This window comes from Rhinolophus hipposideros, assembly GCF_964194185.1.
Source record: "Rhinolophus hipposideros genome assembly, chromosome: 23".
Classification (NCBI taxonomy): domain Eukaryota; kingdom Metazoa; phylum Chordata; class Mammalia; order Chiroptera; family Rhinolophidae; genus Rhinolophus; species Rhinolophus hipposideros.
This window is the reverse complement of record NC_138069.1, coordinates 35200328-35221695: the sequence shown is the minus strand read 5'-3', so window position 1 is coordinate 35221695 and position 21368 is coordinate 35200328. Positions and strand designations below refer to the sequence as shown.

The following is a 21368-nucleotide window of genomic DNA, read 5'->3' as shown; positions in this document are numbered from 1 at the left end:
GTGTGTGTGTGTGTGTGTGTGTACATTAGTTTCCTAGATGGTAATAAAGTACAGCCAGTGTTAAAAGCCACTGCTAAAGTGCTTTGTTCTCTGATAAGGAGTTATCATTACTATGTTTTTTTTCATTAATGTTCTTAGTTACTTTTTAGTGTCTCATCTCCCCATTTAAAGTTTGTATTCCAGGCATTTCTGATAATTATATCTTTGCAAAATTCCAACTAGAGAACTATGCATGCAATAGATGTACAATACAAGGCTATGATTGTCTTCTGTGTGCCTAAATCTGCTTAGAGTGCACTAGAAAAACAGACTTATGCTTCCAGGCATATTCCCAACTACATTTTAAAAAATAAACAAACAGGTGCATGCAAACTCCAGCACTTAGCAGCTGGCTCACATGCATTCCCTTCAGGGAAATGAAGATACTGGCTAGGAATTCTCCAAAGTACTTGAGGAGAAAAGGAAACAAAGGAGGGTTCTTTTGATTTGGGGTTAGGAGATGAACAACACTAGAACTTTCAGGGCCATGAGGAAGAGGGTCAATACTCCCAAATGCTGATAAACATCCACCAAGATGTCAGAATCCCAGTGACTTCTCTAAGAGGAAATAACTGTGCCCCCAGTTTTGAAAGTCCAAAATCAGAGGTACAGAAGAAAGAACTAGCTGACGAAGGTCACATGAAAAGCAAAGAGGGAGATCATAAGCAAAAAAACAAACAAAGAAAAACCAAACCACAACAACAAAAAAAAGTGTTTAAAAATGACTGCTGGCACATCCAGAGCTCCAAAGAGTCAATCCAGGATTGTTTGAGGGAGGTCTAGCTGTGACATCTGTCACCACAATGGCAGCCAGGGTTGGTTTCCATAAATCTCTGCTTCATATGCTCAATTTAAGAGAATGCCGTTCCCAACTGGAAGAGAATCATTCTTCAGTTGTGGCTGACAAGAATTGCCAGAAATCCAAGAGGCTTCTGGGTAATATGTGATGGGAAAGAAGTTATATGCTTAGTAGTTTGTTCCTGAACGTCTCATAGTGGAGCACAAAAGTAGTGACAGCTGTTAAGCACACCAGACTCCTGTCAGCAGTGTTCCTACTTGTATTGTGCAAAAATTTGACCAGTAGATATGGCCAACCTGAAACAAGGCTTCCAACATTGTGTATGTACATATGCTTTGATTCTAGTTCATTATGATAGGGTTTTTGGATTTGAACCTGGGTTTGACTCTTACATCTGCCACTTTCTAGCTGTGTGACCTTGCCAAACCACTAAAACACAAGCTCCGTGAGGATGCAGATTTTTTAATCTAATTTTTTTAAGGATACAACATTAAAAAAAAAAACATGATTAAAATCAGATCCAAACCAAAAGTCAAAAGAACTTCCCTTTGTCTCCTTTGTCTTATGTTCTGAATCTTTAAAATGGGAATAATCATAGTATCCACTCATAGTTTTTTTTTTTTTTAAGTATTTAATGAACTAATGAAAGCAAAGCAGTTTGTTCATTGCAAAGACATAGTAAACATTCAATAACATTAGTTGAGGAAAGACCAATGTGAGTATAATGCTTTTTGGCGGAATATTAATAATACGATAACTTTCTAATTATGTATAAATATTTTAACAAGAGGGGTGCTCGCTCAGCCCATCTAATAATCATTATCTTGATATGATCCCAAATGCAGGCTCTAAATGTCAAACTAAACACCGTATTTCTAATAATGGCTAGAAATTATATCCAGATTTTTATTCACCTGTTTTAGCATCTTTGCTTTGAAAACTCCTCCCCTTTCTTTTTGAGCTTAGTGTAAGAAAAGAATAAAATCACCATGGTGACAACTGCCCCCTCTTCAGAGCACATTCAAATTTATGTTGAGCTTTTCTTGAATGCCGCTGTGTCTTGCCTGTAAATTGTCTCTTGGAGTCACTCCAAGGTTAGGGGAATTTCTTTATCACTTAAGGTCGCCTTCAAGGATACAAAAGAGCAATTTGGAGTTCATGATCTGGAATTGATAAATTTGATAATAAATAATTCTATCTATCATATTGGAGTCAGGCAAATTATTTTCAAGGGCCTTTATGTTAAAAACGTTGTACTCAATGTTGTGACTAAGAGCCTTATCTATTTAAATTGTGAGTGCAATACTTTTACTTCCTAGAATGTCTGGTCAAGACATTCATGGAGCATCACTTTAGAGAGTTGCCCTACATAATACAAGATAAGCTTGGGTCCTGACACAATAGATCAAACAAGTTGAGGTCTCTCCGTTTTATATTTAACATAATGGTACCTTGAAGTATACTGTGAAATAATTACTACTTCACTGCTGGGTTCAGCTAAGTCAGGAGATAGAATCTAAGAGAAAATTCAAGTAAGATTGGCTGATGAACAGAAGTTTGAGGGAGTACAGAAGTGTCCCTGGAGTGTCTCATGGAGTGTTGTGGGAATTAAATGAGATCATGTATGTTTAGTCCTTAGCACAGCTGGCCCATGACATAATGCTATGTTAGCTATTATGAAGTTCTAGCATTTACTGTTGTTGTTGTTGTTGTTGTTGTTGAACTTCAACATTTGGTCTAAAAATGTATCTACATTTTGGGAAAATTCTCAATTTGTTTCGAAGATTGAGAATTTAAGAACTAAAATGGCCCTCCGAAGCAATACTACAACACAGAGCTTATGGGTAGAAGCAAAATGCTGGATATCATATAGATACACCTTTAAAATAGTAGGCAGTACAGGCAGAGGAGTTTTGTTTGACAAAGTACTCAGAACTTAAAACACTGAACTGGGATGAATTGGGGAAGGTGTGATGTGATCTCTTATTACAAAATAATAATAATAAAAAAATCACTACCATTTCTTGTACCTGAATTAGGAAGCACACCAAAAGCAGAATTACTCTATAAATGGCTAATTTCACACCTCCTCATCCACCGAAGAAACTTCCGTATGTGAAGAGGAAGCTCTGGAGGGAGAGACTAAAACCTTCAGGTAACTTTTCTGAGAGAAGTTCCCTTGACAACCACAACTTGGGACACACACACACACACACACACAGTGCAGTACAAAATTATTTGTCTCATGAATCATTCTGTTTCATGTTCCTTGAAGAAAGCGATGTCACTATGCCTGAGTGTAATCTCTTTGCTCCCTACTGCCCTACTGACATGCTTTTCCAAACCACTGCGGGCAACCATGAAGATTCCTGACAATTAAACCTGATTTGTTCCTTTAAGAAAACTCAGTGGTGAGTAACGTTTTATTTCCTGAAGCCCCTAATAGTTGTTCAGGAATGACATCTACGAGCACTTTTGAATTGATTCAATATCTCAATTCGTGGTACCAACGTTTCATCTGACATTGGAGGATCTCTAAAAGACTTTTCTCAGTGACACAGCTGACCTCATTGAAGGTCGTGCGTCTATTACATTTTGAATTCATTCACTTTTTCTCTCTATGGCAATATATATAAATATAAATACAAATATAAAATTAATTTTCTAAGTGAAGGACCCTCAGTGGAGAGAATTCACTCATTCATTAGGAAACTATTTACTGAGCAATTCTGACCGAAGGAGTTGGTTAGGTCCAGGGGATTTAGTAATAAGAGAGGCAGATACGGTGGTTGCCTTTTAGGATCTCAGATTCACCTGGTGGAAAGGCTGAATCAAATAAGCTATTCCAAAAAGATTTCTTCCTTGAATTTAAATCATAAAGAGAAGTGGCCACAGACAGCCTTCACCTGAGTTCTGTGGTTTAGAGAGGAGGGTCACCCGTTAGAAGGAACAAGATGTTACAGAGAGCAGTGGTGCCCCACAAACTCATGGCTTCACCCTTTCATGGTAAAATGAGAAAACTGAGAGGTTTACCAACCTTATATTCCACTAATTCTCTATGCAAACTCTCGATTCTGGTCCCAGGGGTTCCTCCCGGGAGTTTGCTCACTCCATGCTTTGTTCTTGCCAGCTTCCTATGGTGTAATGTTTCCCCACCATATTTCTATCGTTACCTTCCCAATGACCACCGCCTCATACCATCAGTATTATTCCTTAATATTTGCCTTGATAAACTTATGTTCCTTAAACATACTGTCTTAGAAGTTAATTATAAGAGGCTTAAAAAAAAATATATATATATATATAATAGTTGCATTTGCTATGACTGCAAGGTAGGTATAAAAATAAATTTAATTTTTGAAGTATTCCTAATTTCAAATTAGATACTATTGGCCAATGAAAGCTTGGAGTCCAAGCTTGCTATCATTTTTCCTAATGAAGAGAAATCACCAAGTTTAATAGAGTTCTTAAAGTCACAGCAGATGTAACTTGAGATGCTTTTCTTGAAGGAAAGGATGCAGCAGAGAGATCTGAAACGGGAATCACTTCCTGACTGTCTGTTCATCATTTAATGTCCTCCTGTAACACTGGTGATAGTCACTTTGCCTTTTTGGTAACAGTGGTCTAGTAATGACAATAATAAGAAGGATGCTGTCGCTACTGCTGATAATACTACTACTAACTAAAACGGCACAAATTATAACAATAGAGACTGACTAAAAGCCCAGTCTTGTCTTAAGCACTTTTGGACATGGTAACTCATTGCCTACGCGGGAGGCAGTTTTAGAAAGGAACTTGCAGCCCTGAAAAGTATAACAATGTGTTCAAGGTCAGCATTAGCAAGTTTAAGAGGAGTCACTCGTCAGATCTCGACTCTAAGTCAGACAGACTGTGTTCCCCACTTTGCCATTTACTCTGCCATACTGGGCAAGCCACTTTAACACCATTTTGTAGAAGAAACCGAAAATTTGAGAGGTGACAATTAAATGACATTATATGCCTGGCATAAAGATTCAATGAGGATGAGAAAGTGGAGGAGGGGAAAAAATGGTATTTGAATCCTTCTGCTATCATTCATTAGCCATTTAACCTTGGGAAGGTTGGTTAGTATCTCCGAGTCTCACTCCCCTCATCTCTAAAATGAGATGATATCAACTCCTGGATAACATTGTGGGAAATGTTTAGAAATGGCTGCAGTGAAATGATAGCACAGTAGCTGTATGTAATAGGCCCTCAGTAAGCAGTCCTTGTTATTATTCCACAGTGTGCTTATCAAATCCTAGCCATTATTCGCAGCTCATGCTGCACCATCCATTCTCTGACGCTTTCCCTTATGTGTTCTGCCCACAATAACTACAATGATAACTCTTTCCTCTGAATTTCATTTCACTTAGTTCATTTTTTAAAGATCCAACTTGTTCTTCCAATGTAATTGAAACGTTTAGAAAGCAAGACAGACTTACGCATTTCTACCACATATCATTGAACACACTATAGCCTCCTAAAATGCACACAAAAGGGCATTTAGTGAATTTTTTAATTGACAATTTACAAAATGAAAAAGGTTATGTCAGCAGTACCTAAGAAGATGAATTCTGATCTAAGTAATAGTGGAAAAAACAGTGTCTTTTGCTTTCTGAGGATATTTTTCTTCTTCAAGTTGGCTGTCCGCAATACTTGATAGGACTGGCACCATCTCCAGCTGGAGGATATTAAATACTCATAAAAATAGGATATTCGCATTTTTGTAAAGTGATGGTTGAACATCCAAGACAAGCTTCTCAATTTGGCCGAAAAATGGTCACATTCTAATATGCTCTCACTTATCTTCTCCCTTATTTATTTTCTGATTATAAAAGTTACAGAAGTTGTGGTAAAAGTTAGGAAAATATAGAAAAAGTACATAAAACAGAAAATACAAATGACCCATTATCGTCTTAGAAACAACCACTATTAACATATCTTAGTATGTCTCTCTCACCTTTTCCTTAATATTATTTCATACATTTTAAAACTAAGTGTACTAGTGTGGGGACAGAGCCCCAGAGAGCAGTTTCCAGCCTCTCAGCCTCATGTGCAGAGGTGCTGGCTCGGGTAGTAAATGGCCATCAACTGTGATTGGATGGCCATCAGCTGTGGCTGGTTGGCCGTCAGCTGTAACCGTTGAGCCATTGGCCACTGATATAACTGCCAGCAGCTATGGAGGGAAGCCGAGGAGAGTGGGGGAGAGTGAAGGAGAGTCGGTTTGTTGGCAGCAAAGCAGCCAGCAGGTCGCACGTCGTGTAAACCTAGCCTCCAGTGAGACCATAGTGGTATGACTTCCCTACCTATGGCTCTGTGGGTGTTCCTTTTTGGGCTAGCCATATCCTGCATTCTTATGTGGGGAGCGGGAGCAGAGACCCCTCAGGAGACCCCGCACGACAACTAGGATCAGGCTACATATATTTTTGAGCAAACAGTATTTCCACATTCTTATATATTCTTTTAAGAAGATAAACTTTTTAGGGCTACATAGTACTTCAACATTTTTATGTCATTATTTAGTCAAACTCTTACTGGTACACATTTAGGTTGCTTTCAAATTGACCTTATTTTAAATGGTTCATAAGATAATGGAGCATTACACAGCCATAAAGAAAAAAAGAAATCTTACCATTTGCAACAACGTGGATGGATCTAGAGAACATTATGTTAAGCGAAATAAGTCAGAAAGAGAAAGACAAGTACCATATGATCTCACTTATATGTGGAATCTAAAGAAAAGAATAAGTGAATGAACTAATCAGAAACAGTTTTGGGGACAAAGAAGAAAAACTGAGGGTTGTTAGATGGGAGGGGGGGTGGAGATAAGGGGAAAGGTGAGGAGATTAGAAAATAGTCGGTAACCACAAAATGGCCTCAGGGTTTTTGAAAAATAATTTGGGGAACATAATCAATAATGTTGTAAAGATTTTGTAGGGTATCCGATGGACACGTGTCCCATTTGGGAAACCACCTCAGGGAAGATGTAGATGCTTGATCAATGTACTGTACACCTGAAACTGAACAATAATGAATGCCAACTATAATTTTATATATATAATGTGATGGCTCGGTGCGAGGTCGGAGGGATAGTAGATAGGGGGATGGGGGGAGGGGGTTCCACAGTGTGAGAGATATAAATGATGAACGTCTAAGTAGTACCTTGTCTTGTGCACCTGAAACTAATAAAAAAAAAAGAACAGCGTCCTTCCAGATGCATCTTTCTGCCCAGTAATGATCCTTAGCATATAACAATAAATGTGTAATAACAGGTTCAAAAGTTATAAGCCTTTTAAGATCCCCAGCACTAGTCACTCCCATAGACAGTGGCTGGTAACCCTTCATACCACATGTTTACCAATACCAAGGACAATTACTTTTTTTTTTTTTTAATCTTTCCAAATTTGCCTAGGAGTTCAGTGCTGGTAACTTCTACTTTATGGACTTTTTAAAACATGTTGCTCAATCAACAACAGAAATACCAGTCCTTGAGACACTCTATCTTCTGCTCAACTTATAAAAATGACCTCCAAATGAAAGACACTGCAAATGGAAGATAACCAATGTCAAATACCCAAGGAGGCCATGAGACCATGTGGCCCCAGCGCTGTGGCGGCCTGCCCATGCAAACCAAAATCTAAGCCTGCAAATGCCTCAAGGTTGCAAAGTCAAAACACTAAAGACAACCATCCATAAAAAAGCCAACTATGCTCTAAGCTACAGCCACTCAAAGATCTTCTTAGTCTGCTTCTGACTTTTTTCATAAAAATCTCTCCCCACGCGACTGTCGGTATATCACTTCTAACCACTTTCGGTTTGACACTGCCCAATTAGAATCCATTTTTGCTCAAATGAACTCTTAAAATGTTTAACATGCCTCTGTTCATTATTTTTTTAAGTTTTGATGTCAGAGAAGAGGAAACCGAAGAAGACTCCCAACACACCCCAGGAGCAACAAACAACCAGAAATAGGTACCTGTGGAGCCCCTTGGGCTCACTGCTTTCTCACTGCGCTGGGGGTGGTTGATAAGTTCCTCTCAGATGCCACATTCTAGCTCCACAACTTTTCCATTATGAACTAGATTCCAGGCTTTCCTTGAGCATTTCTTTTCCGGACTGAGTCTGAAAACGAATGGTGTCAGACTGGGTCTAACTTGAAAACCGGACCGGGTCAGGAGTCGGACTGGGTCCGACTTACACAGCAGACCGCGTCTCGAGACAAACCGGGGCCACGCTGAGGTCTCAGGTGTTGTAAGGCTGAAGAAACAGGTGAACCTTACCAAAGATAATCTTGAATTACAGATGTCACAGCTGAGAACTTTTAACTACCTTAGACAAGTTTATCCATTTACTCACTAAAAAGGGTAGAGGGGAAATAGAATTTCTGGTGTCTAGTATGAGACCCACTGGGACACGCCACTCACTTCAGACCTTAGACTTCAGACCCCTATCCTGGGGAAACTGGCAAAAGCTGACAAAGGGGGAAAGTTCTTACCAAAGTAGCTCTCCCTATCTCTAGCCATGTGGTACCTATTCAAAGGACAAAGGAAAAATTTCAACTAGTCCCTTCCTTTCCAAATTCAGATTGACAGGCAAAAAACATTGATTATCAATCATTTCTCTCCCAGCTATTTGCCCCTTGTTTGCCTCATTTTGTGTCCTGATAATTTGGCTTGGCAACTGTCAGGTTGGAGGCCCCAAGAATATGGTGGACTAGAAATGGGAGTTGTACCCCATTTGCATCTAAGTGGACAGCTTTCAAGGGAATTGTCTGAGTCTTTATTTTCATTATCTTTTGGAGTGGCTCTAGATCTTAGGAGGCTCCAGATCTTTGCACCCTCTTTGGGGACCTCTCTTGTGTCCGTTTGGTTATTCGGGAATGCCAGGAATATTTACTGTTTATCTTGGCTAAAACCTGACAAGGTATTCAGAAAGATTGCTTTTGGTTTTTTGCTTCTGTTTTTTTTTGTTTGTTTGTTTTGTTTTTAACTAGCTCTACGGTCAGAATAGGCCAAACTGGAAGCTGATATCCAGAGCTTGATAGGAACTTTTTTTTTTAAGGCCTCTCCCACAGCTGAAATAAAACTCTGTCCCCAGAGGGAAAGAAAAACATTATGAAGCCACTGTGGAAGGATTTACTAAAACATTCCAAAGAAACACAACTCTAAATCTTTAATACAGGAATATTTTGACTTCCATCCTAGTTGGAGATCTTCTCCTTGACATACAGAAGCAAACTGAGGATAATATAGTCGGATGCTGGGTCAGCTTCTGGATCTCATGCAGGATGTAACCCAATTCTTTGTGGAACCCTGTTTCCCCAAAAATAAGACCTAGCTGGACAATCAGCTCTAATGCATCTTTTGGAGCAAAAATTGATATAAGACCTGGTCTTATTTTACTGTAATATAACACCGGATCTTAAAATAAAATATAATACCGGATCTTATATTAATTTTAGCTCCAAAAGACACATTAGAGCTAATTGTCTGGCTAGGTCTTATTTTCGGGGAAACATGGAATTAAAAACCACTGTATCTGTCTTACAAATCAAGTCTTTATCAGAATAGCATTGCAACTCTAGTAACAATTCAAAGCCCACCTACTCTTTTTACGAATCCTCAAAACCTCATCTGTTGATCTCAAAAGGCTTTTAGATATCGTAAAAGACTTAAATTTAAAACCCAAAATCCCTTCTTAGAAAAGCTTACATCCTGTCTCTCTGTCTTCAAAATGTTTTACCTTGTCTTCTCTAGGAATCCAGAGCCATCTCCTGAGATGCAAACTTTAGGAAGGGAATTATTATCAGAGAGAGGGGAGGGGGTGAGAAGGAGGGGGAAGGGGGAGAGGGGAAAAGGGGGGAGGGGTAGGGAGAGGGAGGAGGAGAGGGACGGAGGGGGAGGGGGGAAGAAGGGGGAGAGGAGGCGGGGGAGAGAGAGAGGCTATTTGAGGTTAAGTGAATGAAAAATCTTAAAATTCTTTTCCACAAATATTAGTAAAATCTTTAGCCATCTGAGCAGGTAACAGGTAACTTTCACTTATTCTGTCTGTCAGAAACACGATTTGGGCCCAACTGTTCTTTTATAAACTAGTGACTGTACTAGAGCATAGTTTATCAGATAACAGTCTTCATAATAAAATGTATGTCTTTCTTAGAACAATCCCCTACTTTTTCTTGTCCAATAAATTTTAGCAAGTGGATCAATATCTGTACTAACAGCTTGTACTACAAAGTATGGTTCTTCTACCTCCTTAGGTGGGCACACTGTAGCAAGACATTTCACCTCTCAGATCCTCAGTTTTCAGGATTACAGATGATTTCGTTTTATGGTTAAATAACTAATTGATGTTTAAAAGTAATAAAATTTAAATGTGGCACATGGTATGTATTTATAATGTTCCTTTCTACCATTTATTCCCTTCATACATTGTTGTATTAAAGCACCATATATTAGTTCTACTTACATAAGTTATATTTTATTCTTTACATTTCCAAGACAATATTTTTTGAGATGTATGGTATCGCATGGCTTTATGTGAGAGAAGGTGAAATATTTAAAGAAAATGAGTTGTAAATTTCACAATATTAAGAGAGAACTCAGGCATGTAGTGTAGGAAAGGAAAAAAAAATCTCAAAAGGCACTCATCTTAAAGGTTAGCCATTAGTAATAAAGGGTGTTTTTATGCTGGCAAAAAATAAATAAATAAATAAAAATTAAAAAAAAGGAAAAGGACAAAAACAAGCTCAGTCTCATACTTTCAATAGGATGTTAATAATTCTAGTTCTTACATAGAAGTGGATCTTAAAACAGAAAAATTGTGTTAATCTTATTTTTTTAAAGAGACTTGGTCATTTCTATGTTAAGCACATATTAATTGCTATGAACTTTTAAAATGGAATGAAAGTGACAAATGTCAACTTGTAGTCTAATGACAAGGAATTAAATCCACACATCACCCATTGAGGGATGTGCTCCTGAAAACAGCCTTCACGTAGGTCTGTTGATTTTCCCAAAATGTCTACCTAACATACGGTTTCATTTTAATAATATCAGAAATCAAAATACATGCATTCTGTTTAACCCTTATCAAAGGCAATCTTGCAAAGTATCGGGATTTCATTTTTTCCTGCGATTTTAAAGTTTCTTTCTCTTTTATGTCCATCATTTAGTGAAAAATAGTCAAAAAGCATACTTTTCGTGAGGACAGAATCACATCTTGCGTTTCATTCTAGTATGGCTGAAAACAGATATGACTGCCCTAGAACAATGGAAATTTACATTTAAATGTAGCATTTTCTATGAATCCAACATGAAGGAAAAACCATTTTATGCACTACTTCCAATTAAGCAAAAGAAGTACCATAGAAATGTTTAAGGTAGATCCCTGGCCGGAAAAGCTGTATACCATAGGATACTGCTTCTTATGAGCAAATAGAGTAGTATTTAAAACATCAGGCATAAGCCTAAATGAAAAGGAAAAGGCCAGAGGTGGTTGGGAGGAAACTAACAATCTGGGAAAACACTAGCTTATGTTTAGAAAGCTTCCGATTGCTTGGTAAAGCCAGTGTCATTTATTCTATTAGAGCTGAAAAATTACCCTCTAAACAAATAGCGGAGGGCAGAAGGCTTGCAGAGTCCTTTTCAAAGTAGGTAGGTATTTCTGGAAAACAAGTTCAATAGAGAGTAAAATATAATGCCCGACAGTTAGCACAAAGAACTTCTAAAAGTTGGTAGTAGCTTTCTGCAAGCCAAGCCCTGCCTAACTGACTGACTGTCTTGTTATTTAGACAAAATGTAAAACATACTCGGTGCCAGAAGCAAATTATCAAAGTACGGCCCTAACTGAACGACAACACAACATAATGAGAGCATTGAGGAAACTTCCATTTCCAGGCCAGCGTGTTAGGCAGCATGCTTTCATGATTACACACGTTCCCAAGACCCGGTAGCCTTTCCACACTTCCACATACTACGCATTATTGTTTCCCTGCTTTCCTGACTACCAGGTACCAAAGACCGACCTGTATCAGAAAACTGAGTCACAGGTTAGATGATAAAATTAGGATGGTGACCACAAAAGAGGAAAAGCAGTGGATGATTGTCGGATCTAGCGAGGTCAGGAAAATCCTGTATGAATCCAAAACACAGGCCACATTCCCCATGGTAGGTTTTGTGCTTCCAGGTTGTCCCATCAAACTCACCTCCTCTAACTGCAGTTTTCTAATCTGTCACTTGCTCTAGGAGAGGACAGATGGGCTAGCCTAGGAAATGCCAGAATCTTAGGTCTGTTTCACCATACGCACTCCTATTTGTTCCAAAATTGACAACTCTACATTTATAATGGATTTCCTAAGTACACGGTGATATTTCCTTAAGGGAAAAAAAAAAAAAAGAAGAAGAAGAAGAAGAAAGAAAATAAAAAACAACAATGGTCCCAAACTTCCAAGACAGAACATGGTACCGGGGGATGTTCCTGGGAGAGAATGGCATTTGCTCTGCTTTGTTCACTAGCAACCTTGAAGTCAAAGATATTTTCAGTAAACTCCAGCTTTCCGGACACAACCCAGTTTGATTCTAAACACCAACACACTAGAAACACCCATTCTTTCGAGAAAGGTAAGGTGTACTGAGCATTATTCATTTGAATGCCCTTTCTTAGAATCAAAGCATAATCAAGCAAATCTAAGAAGAAACCACTACCGCTCTAAGAGAAGAATCTCCCCACTCAGACCACACACTAAGAAAGCATATGGGGACAGCAAGAAAAACTGTGGGAAGCTAGCTGTGCTGGACAGGGAGATTTCAAACAAGTTGCCTGAATTCCAGTTTCTTCGCCAGCGCAATGGAGCTAGAACTGCTGATGACATTCATTTATCTCTGACTGTGTATCCAAGTACCAGGATAAGTAACTTATTGCGTCATCTACTTTGATTGTCACGAGAGCTTCATTCAGGCATCATATTATCTGCTCCCTAAGTACTTTCTAAACAGACGGTTCCAACCAGGCTATCTGATTTGTACAATATGCCCACCTTTTTCATGAGGGTATTCACATTTTCACCCCTTCCCTTAAAGCCATTCTCATCCCCACAGCCACCTAAGACCTACTCTTCACTCATAGCCTCACTTGGACAGAAAAAAACTTCTGCTAGCGATAATAAAGGAAGTAAAAAAGCATCAATTCAGATACCTTTTCCATTTATTCATCTAATCACTCATGAGTCTCTATCATGTCTCCTCTCATACCTTATCCTAGCCCACAAAGTCAAATTACATACTCAAATTACTAAAATTATGCTATGAGGAGTATTTTAGTGAAGTCAGACCATCCATCTCCAAATTAGAATTGTGTAATGCATTACCCGTCCTCATAGAAACTTAATTGCCCCACCCAAAAGTGAGCCATCTTGGTAGGATCTGACTTGTAAAACATATAAAAGCAAACTCTAAAAAGTAAAAGACTAGAGAAAAATGGATATAAGAGGCCCAAGGAAGAGACTTAGGAAGACATTTGATATATGGCGCTGTATGCTGTAGAAATATATTGAGGATGCCAGATCAGAGGACTTTACTAGGCTCATAAGAAAGGCTCGCCAGCTTCCTTTTTCCTTTTTGCTTGTACACATTAACAACATTAAACAGATCAAGGTGGCCAGGCTTTGCCATCTAAATGGTCTTTACACACTACAATGAGATGCTACGTGGTCCAACTAATCCCAGTCATCATCTTTTATGCCCATGTGTACAGCACAAATAAGAAAAGTGTGGTGGTCTAATTATTTGTGGAGACCAGGGGATGAGGAAGGGGAATGGGAAGAGACCCATCCAAGTAGGAAAGAGGCACATGCACGACTGAAGAATTGTAGTCATTCTACTGAGTTTGGGATGGGGAGACACAATAGCAGATTTCAGAGAGAGTAAATGACAAGTGTAAATTACTTTTGTCCATAAGAAAAAAAGCCGGGGGGGGGGGCGGGAAACGGGGAGAGGGGGGAGCCAACTTTCCAACACAGACCTGGAAAAGCCCTATTTCGTGTTCCATCTGAAAGTACCTTGGTCACCAATGCAAACACAGCTTGAGGCAGAGCAAAATGCAAACTTGGAGCTCTGACTCCACTCACCAAAAGCGTGGATCAGCGATGCACAATTCTGTGAGCTTTTCAGGAGTGCTCCACAGAAAAGCCAGTGACGAAGCAAGCCCCAGACTGCTAGGCAGTAAAAAGCTGGATGTAACTGTTGAAAAGAAAAAAAGAAAATAGATAAGATTCAAATGAGCACATAAAACAAAACAAAACAAACAAACAAAAAGCATAAAAATGCAAATAAAAACCATCCATCTTCAAAATGGAGGGAAGTTGGGATTGGGGCTAAATGAGCTAAATTGCACACCTTAGCCTTTAAAATTCCTTTCAATAGAGGCATGTAAAATATGTTATCAAACATACTAATTAGTTCAGTCACTTTAACTATGGCACACCATTACCATTAAGCTACAAAATTACCACACAGTGTACCCATTTGTTATCCTTCAAATGTATTGCTGTTTATAAAATAAACACCTAAATGCATGGTATTAGAGTGGGAGGATAGTTTAAACGCATCTTTGTAGAAATATACAGATTTTAAGTTTGTGCTTCGCATTTCCAAATGATTTACTTCATCTTAAAATTTACAGTTTGCTCATCCATACAATTTGAGCATCATTTTGCTGACGTTTAAATTCAAATACTTGCTCTTTAGTAACATTGTCAACAGGAACTGGGGGTATATTATGTATCAGAAAAGTCCCACTAAGCCCAACACAACTATTTTTGGGCAAATGACCTAAGCATTCACCGCCTAAAAATGGAGATATAATAGCACTTATTTCATAGAAATATTGTGAAAAATAAAGAAAACTCTATCAAAAGCACATAGTACAGTGCCTGACGCATACTCCTTCAATTCCCATGCACCGTCATTATTGTCATTAGTACCACCATTCCAATGACACTTGTCTGAAATGTCATCAACAGACTTGGGGCTCATCTCCTAATGATTGATTCTTTAGAAAAATGCAAACCCCCACCCTCCAAAGCAAAAAAAGAAAAACAGAAAAAGAGGCTAACCATTAAATGATTAAATGAATCCACAATGAGACATTTGTTATTCATTAGGTTCTCTTCTCCTCTGGCCAGAAGACTGGGCAGTGAGGCAAAGTGTGATTTCTTAAGTTCGCAGAGGGATTGGTGTTAGTTCAAAAAGAGAAAGTCCTGACAGAGAAGGAGTGACACATATTGAAAACAAATAGCTCTAATTTCCCAGTTTTGCCCAAGTCCCTTCGTCAATCAGCATTCCCAGACAGAGTGTAAGATGCTCTGACAAGCTGAACAGGTGCCAGTTTGGCTGATACATCTCCAGTTCCTGTGAACGGCCACAGCGGGCTAGAACACTTACTTAGTCACACACCTCACAGGGGCAAGCAGTGTTTTCATACTGATGGTTCTATCTTCCCGGACCACTCTGAAAAGCCTGTGTGCCCTCTACAAAGATCTCTGGTCATGTGGAATCAATATTGGGTACCAGGGTCTTTCCGACAAGTAAGAGGGCTTGTCACGATGCAATGGAGAGCATGGAATTTCAATCACAGCAGACCTGAATGTGAACTGTGTCTCTATCACTAGTAATTACAACTTCATGCAAGGTTCCACAGACCCTCACAGCCTCAGTCTTCTTATCTGAAAAATGGGAGAAGGGCAAAACACCTACGTACCACACAAAATTGAGCAATAAGAAAATGTTTCTGGCACACAGTAGGCATACAGCAAATGTTGATCACAATTTCTGCTTTCCTTGCTCTATCTTATTTATTATGATACCTTAATAATCTGATTAGAAGGGAATGGTAGATGGAGAACTGTCTTATCCAGACTCTGTGTCTTTAAAAGACAAATTGACAAGACTAAACAGAATTATAAGACCTCATGTAAACTTGCTTTGTTTTTATTTTGTTTTACTTTTCTCAAGTTTTCAACTTGGTAATCAGAACCCAGCAAAGAAATATGGTTCTTTGATTTCCTCCTTAGAAACTCTGCAGCCTTTATTGTCTTTATATCACACAACTTTAGCACTTAATTATATCCTACCTTGTAATAATTAGGTGTCCTTATAATCAAGTCTGTTTACTCACTTGTATAATTCCAGTCCTTTAATCTCTCTTGACTATTAGTTTTTAATGCTATTAAAAGCCACAATTTAACAATCTTATTACTAAATGAAATTTTAGCAAGGATATTTTGAAGAAGATTCACCAATGGGTTGAATGTAAAAATTATTTTTAAAATTAGGAATAGAACAAAGTCATAAAAGTAACCTCAACAGAAGTACATGGGGCTTGTATGCCTCATGACTGACTGGTTATACAGCTCTGGGCAAGTCACTGCCCCTTGCCTTTGGACCTGCACGTAAGCCTGCACTTGAGTCAGATACTTGTCTCAGCTCGATCCCAAATTTATTTTAAAGGTAAGTTAAGAATTTTCTATAATAAGAAGAAAACTATAAAAAGACAGCTGTGAATTTTAGGCAACAGAAAATGTTACTTTGTTATTTTCTACCATGTTAATTATAAATTGAAAAGCCTGCTGCTAGAATGTAAAACAAAACAGGCATGGTCAGTATACATAGTACACTCAATACAGCATAATGATTAAATCACTGGGCTCCCTCGTTGAACATGTGATAAAGAAAACATCACAGCCATGGATCTAAAGACAATTTATAATCCTCTATGTTCCTTAGATTCTCCTTGGGTGCAATAGGGGTAATAATAGTAATATCTAACTCATAGGGTTGTTGTGAAGATCACATAATTTATTTAACACAACAACTGGTGCACAGTAAATGTAAACTACTATTAATTTTATTAGTGAAATAGAATTACAGAAAAATGTACTAATCTCTAAATATTAAACTCACCCCATAGTATGTGCATTATGAATATCTTTTAGGTGAATAAATGGAAATGATTTTTTGACCAGTGTATCTCACTTATTAAATATTCCATAACAAATGATGCTTTAAGGCAATCCGTTTACTAAATGTTATCATTTATTAAGTTTTCACCTTCATTAGGATGTATCAGATAAAGCTTATATATTGATTGAAATTAAATACCTTATTAATTAAATTATAATACAACTAAACAAATCCAATCTTTATATATTTTTTCCTGGAATACACATTTCTGTCATATTTTGTGCAAGGGATTTTGTATAACTACAATGAGAGCTATCTGTTCATATTTATTTTTTAATATTCCTTTATAGCATTATTGTAAAATAAAATGGTACAGTTAAAGAAAATCAAAGAGCGCAAAAGTTATTCAAGAGCATGTCAGGCAGTGATAACCACTGCTTACATTTTGGTGAACATTCTTCTACTAGTCACCTTTCTCTAAATATATTCACCTTGAATAGACAGAATTGTGCATAAACAGGACAACACCATCCATCTATTTTTATTCCAAACCGTTTTCTATAATAGAAATATACTTTCTAGATTAGTGATGGCAGTTAATCTGGGTCCACTTTTGACACGGTCGAATTATTTTAACTTTTCACTTAATGTTTATAGGAAATTTGAGAAATGTAATGTCCTATTTAGAAATATTATAAAATGAGCAATCTAAATTAATTAAATATTATTGATACATAGGGATAATTTAGGGATACATAAGTTTCCATCTTTTAGGGGGACTTTTACATATAAATCAAAAAACTAAATAAATAAGCAAATACCACATGACATATTTTACACAAATGCAACAAAACGAAGTGACAAACCTATAAAAAGTCAGACAACAGGGATACAACTTACAAAATATTGTTATATTCATTCAAGCTACCAGTTCCCTTAATGGAAATTAAGTTTATAGGCTTAAAGAAATATTAACAAATTTCCCTTTAGATATAAAGAGAATGATATTACAGTGTAAGGAATGGGAGATTAGTAAATGCAAATTAATTGACTTCTTTCTAATGAATAAAGATTTCAGACATAAAATATGAGCACATGAGTTTCATTCCACTCAGCAGAAAAAAGTGAAACAATGAGTTCCAATGAATGAATTTCAGAATACTCAAGGCATTTTGCATTCTACTACTCATATAACTGTTTGGGAACTTCTGCCTTCTTCAGAAAAGGAATATTCTAAGTCCAAATGAAAGATATCTCTATTACTTAATAAGGAAATATGATATAGAGATATTTGGACATGCAAGAAAATAATTTCATAATGCAGAAAATTATCTAGATATACTAAAACCAGTCAACTAGTATCATTCACTTATTTATTTGACAGATATTGAATTGAGTAGTATATACCGTGTTTCCCCAAAAATAAGACCTCAGCCAGACCATCAGCCCTACTGCGTCTTTTCGAGCAAAAATTAATATAACACCCGATCTTATTTTAATATAAGACTGGGTCTTATATAATGTAATCTAATCTAATCTAATATAATACTGGGTCTTCTATTAATTTTTGCTCCAGAAGATGCATTAGAGCTGATGGTCCAGCTAGGTCTTATTTTCGGGGAAACACGGTACGTAGCAGATACTACTTGACGTGTTAAGTTTATGTGGTCCAATAGAGTAGCCACCTGCCACTACGGCTATTGGCTGCTGAGCACTTAAAATGTGGCTAGTCTTTATTGACATGTGCGATACATGTGAAACACATACCTGACTTCACAGATTTCCTATGAAAACGTAAAATGTCTCAATAATATTTTATATTGATTACATCTTGAAAAATAATGTTTGGTATATGGAGTTAAATAAAATATATTCATACAATTAATGTCACTGATTTCTTTTTAATATGCCTATAAAAAAACCACCACTAAAATGACACTTTGGGTTTACATTATACTTCTATTGAACAGCCCTTCCCTAGATGATGAGAGGAGTTCAGAAAAGCAGGCCTCTGTGTTGACGTCTACACGCTTGTGCTCCACCACCAACACTGGATAAGGACCCCTATCAAATGCATTCAAGTATAAGCTGCAAGCCAACTCCTGAAATTGTGCACCCTGATAATACACATCAGAAAGACACACCACAAGTCACACAACGGCAAAGCTACTGAATACAAATACCCTAAAAGATGACAGTTTTATGCAAAGAAATCTCTCTAATGAAGTTATGGTTGTTCAGTGCACCTCACTCCTTTTATCATGAGGGGCGCATGAGGCCAATCCACGTGGATGTGACCCTCGGGCTGTGGGGCGGAGGAGAAGCTCGCGTTTTATCTGCTTTTAATGTTAAATTTGTACAGTAGGGCAAGAGAGCGGCCTCATCACAAATGCTATTTGAAATTCACTGATATCCCCAAGCTAGTAAAATCAGATTTGGGGAGGAAAGAGCCAGGAGAAAAAAAATTTCAAAACACCAAGAGGTCCCAGAAACCTCCCAAAGAATCTGAAAGCCCAAAGGTGGTTGTGACAAGTAGATTAAAGAACTGTCGGATACACGTTAGAGATTAATTAGCAGACCACGGTCTGTGGTGGCTCTGACCAACATGACAAAGAAATTACGGGCAGCCAATGTAACAAGGTATGCTTACAATACATTAAAAATAGCAAATCTCTATTTTTATAATATGTTTGATTCCCTCCAAAGCCACTTGTGGCTGAAGAAGTTGCTTTGTCTCACTATACAGAATCTCTGAATTTTCACTCTTTGTGATAACAGTTCAATTAATTTAAACTATCTTCTCTCACATATACAGATTTCCACAATAATCTGTCAAATTGTGGAACAATTTTGCTCAGAATATGTGGTTGCTATCGTAAAGATGCACCCAACTGAAGAAAACACAATCCTACTTTCAACATTCAAATGCAGGATCTGTGATCCAAAGCTTATGTTCAGAGGCTTCCATAGAAGGAAAAAAAATTCTATAGAATTGTAAAAAGATTCTCTGTGTAATATCAAGTCATTAAGCAATTTTGAAAGGGTCGAACCTTATTTTGCTTAAGAGTTATCTGATACAGAAATGACTGGAGTTTTATAAAATATGCACTCTCTCCCTGCTCATTTTCTAAATGAATAAATATGAGGCCAATTTTATACAGAATCACTTCAACTTGAACTAATAATTGTGCATTGCATGCCTCGAATAATGTTTGTTTCAGAGGGACACATATAAAAAGGAATGCAAAAGAAAACATGAAATCAGTCACTCATTATAATTAATTCCTAGATAGTTGAGGTTCATTTGCTTTTGCTGAAGTATATAAAATAGTACTCATACGGAAGCCTAGAGTGAAGTCAAAAGAGCACGAGGTCATACATATAAGGACTTTTTTTATTTGCTGAGTCGTTTTGGAGACGATATGCTATTTTCAAGACAAATTGGTATAAGCAGAAACCTGTAAGTCTCACCAGACACTGTGACTCCCTTGCCGACTGTTTATTTTCCCTTGAGGAATGTACTTGGGTACTTTTGAGAAATTTGGAAGTTATCAAATATAAAGTAAAAACGTGCCAAAAGACGTTGCTTGGGATTGAATTTACATGGAAACATGCCAGGGGATTCTCATCTGCACTGACAAATACAAAGAGCTTTATAAAAGAATCATCATCTCTTTTGAAATATGGGTGGATGGAGAACTAACCCATGGAATAAGAATGCTTTTGAAATCCTAAAAAGTCTGACCTTTGTGTGTGGTAGCTGTCTCTTCTTAACCAATACCCCCAACCTATTGAGTCGGTTTTGTAACAGAGTAATTATCATATTTGACTTCTGAGTCCACTACTTAATTGTTCGTCTGATCCCCCCCAACTATTGCCCACAATCTCCTGCAAAGGGTTATGTAGTTGTTCCTCACATTCACTCCTCCATATGGAGGCAGCCAAACCTCTTTCCTGCTCATTCATTCTCCCCACCCAGGGAGGGTTTTTCAAGTGAGTAAGTGACACAAACACCTAAAACTTTCCATCAACCAACCCAGCTGGTGAAAGCAGGACCTGGAAAACGGAATAAGCACAGCATTCTACCAAAAGCTATACAACAGCAAAGGAAGACAGAGAGAAAAGCTTAGAGCACTCTGCCTATAAGGAATTTGGTTTCCAAATATGTGAACTGTGCCCAGAGCTGCTCTATAATACATTTTCAAAGTAAAGATAGCGTAGGACAAAAAAAAAAAAAAAAAAAAAAAAAAAAAGAATAGAATCAGCAGAATTATCCAGTCTCTGTACAAAAACTTTTAAAGAACCTTTGAATTTGCTTTATCCATGCTCAGTTTGAAACAATCAATTTACTAAAAATCATAATTGATGCAACCTGTATTAAGAATACCTGCCAGTGGACTTCTACTTATCAACACTTAATCAGTCATAACTGTTTTATTTGTACTTGGCTGAAAATAATGAAATTGTATTCCTCTAAAAATAATTCATATTTCTTCTCTTCACACACAGGTACGTACATACTCACACACACACACACACACACACACACACAT

At 37.6% G+C, this 21368-nt stretch overlaps 1 protein-coding gene across 6 annotated transcripts in view; it reads right to left on the bottom strand.

Moving 5' to 3' along the window:
- TENM2 (teneurin transmembrane protein 2) overlaps positions 1 to 21368 on the bottom strand; it is a 1145520-nt gene that overhangs the window by 1042448 nt on the left and 81704 nt on the right. For all 6 annotated transcript variants that reach the window (XM_081034975.1, XM_081034979.1, XM_081034980.1 and 3 more), the window contains exon 2: positions 13983 to 14094. The gene's annotated coding sequence lies outside the window, so the exon portion shown is untranslated. The remainder of the gene's footprint in view (positions 1 to 13982; positions 14095 to 21368) is intronic.